The sequence below is a fragment of the Arachis duranensis genome, chromosome 8, assembly GCF_000817695.3.
Source record: "Arachis duranensis cultivar V14167 chromosome 8, aradu.V14167.gnm2.J7QH, whole genome shotgun sequence".
Taxonomy (NCBI): domain Eukaryota; kingdom Viridiplantae; phylum Streptophyta; class Magnoliopsida; order Fabales; family Fabaceae; genus Arachis; species Arachis duranensis.
In genome coordinates, this window is record NC_029779.3 from 18673316 (window position 1) to 18676263 (window position 2948).

Sequence of the window (2948 nt, forward strand, 5' to 3'; positions counted from 1 at the left end):
CTGTGACAGAGCGCGTTGAACATTTTCACTGAGAAGATGGGAGGTAGCCATTGACAACGGTGAAACCCTACATACAGCTTGCCATGGAAAGGAGTAAAAAGGATTGGATGAAGACAGTAGGAAAGCAGAGAGACGGAAGGGACAAAACATCTCCATACGCTTATCTGAAATTCTCACCAATGAATTACATAAGTATCTCTATCCTTATTTTACGTTTTATGTTATCCTCCATAACCATTTGAGTCTGCCTGACTGAGATTTACAAGATGACCATAGCTTACTTCATACCAACAATCTCCGTGGGATCGACCCTTACTAGCGTAAGGTTTATTACTTGGACGACCCAGTGCACTTGCTGGTTAGTTGTGCGAAGTTGTGACAAAGAGTTGAGATTGTAATTGAGTGTACCATGTTGATGGCGCCATTGATGATCACAATTTCGTGCACCAGACAACACGACCTCAAGCACACAAATAGTAAAAGGAAAACCCCAAGACGCACACCGAGGTCCAGGGGCATCCTTTGGAGGCGATGACAGAGTAAAGTCTTAGAAAAAGCTACAAAGATAAAACTCTCTTCCAAACAAACAACGTCCCGAGGAGAAAAAGGCAAAAGTCAAAGGAAAGTCATCAAAAACCATCAACAAAAACAAAATCATCAATGGAGCAAACAAGTTATCAAAGGAGCAACCTTTTTCAAAACAGCAGTACGAAAATCAACGACAACACACGAAGCCCTAAAAAGAAGCTAAAACCAGGAAAATCACCCAAAGCATACATAAGGATGAAAGAAGACCAGGAAATAGATGTCACAGCAATAAACCAAGCACATAAACAAGGAAAAGGTTCAAGCTTTCCAACGTACAAAATTAGAGCGTCATCAAAGAATCAAAAACAAGGCAGCAGAAATAAAACGGTGAAGAGAAAGCAAAACCAACCTGGAAGAAGGAGGAAAGCTTTGAAGAAAAAAGCTGAAAAGTGGAGCAGAGCAGCAAAGATTGACCGCGAAGCAGAACCATCAGCAAATGCCGAAGCGTTACAGAGAAAAAACGAGAATGCAGGATGAAAGCAGCGAAAAAGAGGGGAAGTTACAGGAAAAAGAAAACCGTCTCTTAGGATACAAAATTCGAATAAAAGAACCAAGAGAAATGGGGCATTAAAAGCCAATTAATGAGGGTGTTAAACCCTCGCATGTTTCCAAAGCTAGAGCACTAAAGCGCGTGCTTCTAAAGAAACAGAAACGTTCCGCATTCAAAAAGGAGCTCTACAAAGATAAAAGCGACAAAATGCTCGAGTTCAGCTTCACCCGAGAAGGCCCGAAGTCCTAAAACCAAGACTCGACCTCCAAATAAAAACCGAGCTCAAGCAGGGGCACTGTTCATACCCTGGGTCAAGCAGTCCGACTCGAGATGTTCTACAGACAAAGCAACCGACCTCTTCAGGTCAGGATGACCCGACCTCTTCTTAAGGAGCTCGGCCAAGCTACTAGGAAAGCCCAGTAAAGGGCCCAAATAGAGGAACACGCCCCAAATCCTAAGGCAACCCAAGCCTACCAAGGGAAGGGCAGTTCCCCTAAAGATAAGATAAAGATAAGATAAGATAACTAACTTATCTTATCTGCAAAGGTCACCCTACGCCATTATAAATACACTGGAGCACCCAGGAATAACTCATACTCTGATTCTACTAAAAACCTGCTTAATACCCTTGCTAACTTAAGCATCGGAGTCCCTTGCAGGTACCCCCCACCCTCCGGGGACGAAGGATCAGCACCATCACCAAGTCCAACAGGTCGAACACAATAGCTCCGACCAGCACAGCAGATCTCGTCCGAGATCGACCTACAATTTCAGGTAACCCACGGAACAGTGCCTAAACATGAAAAATCTCTAAGTTTGGTATCTTGCATGTTTTTCTTTTCTTGAAAAATTTTCAAAAATAAGTTCTTGATGTTCATCATGATCTTCAAATTGTTCTTGGTGTTCATCTTGACATTCAAAGTGTTCTTGCATGCATCATTGGTTTTGATCCAAAATTTTCATGTTTTGAGTCTTTTTTGTGTTTTTCTCTCTCATCATTAAAAATTCAAAAATCAAAAAAATATATTTTCCTTATTTTACTCATAAATTTCGAAATCTTTGGGTTGACTTAGTCAAAATTTTTTAAAATAAGTTGTTTCTTGTTAGTCAAGTCAAGATTTCAATTTTAAAAATCTTATCTTTTCAAAACTTTTTCAAAAATCAAATCTTTTTCATTTTTCTTTTATATTTTTGAAATTTTTTTAAATTGATTTTCAAAATCTTTTTCTTATCTTTATTTCATAATTTTCGAATTTAACATTAACAATTAATGGTTTGATTCAAAAATTTCAAGTTTGTTACTTTCTTGTTAAGAAAGATTCAAACTTTAAATTTTAGAATCATATCTTTTGATTTCTTGTGAGTCAAGTCATTAATTCTGATTTTAAAAATCAAATCTTTTCAAAATAAATTCCAATCATATCTTTTCAAATATATATTTTTTTTCAAAACATATCTTTTTCAATCAAATCTTTTCCAATCATATCTTTTTCAAAAATTTGATTTCTAAAATCTTTTCTAACCTCCTATCTTTTCAAAATTGGTTTTCAAATCTTTTTCAACTAACTAATTGACTTTTTGTTTGTTTTACTATTTCTTATCTTTTTCAAAACTACCTAACTACTTTTCTCTCTCTAATTTTCGAAAATTCCTTACCTTTTTTAAAATTCTTTTTAATTAACTAATTGTTTTAAATTTTAATTTTAATTTATTTCTTCTCTTAATTTTCAAAAATCACTAACCTTTTTTCAAAAACAATTTTTGAAATTCTCTCCCTCTCATCTTCTTTATTTTAATTATTTAATTTACTAACACTTCTCTTCATCTCAAAATTCGAACCCTCTCTTCTCCTCTGTGTTCGAATTTTTCT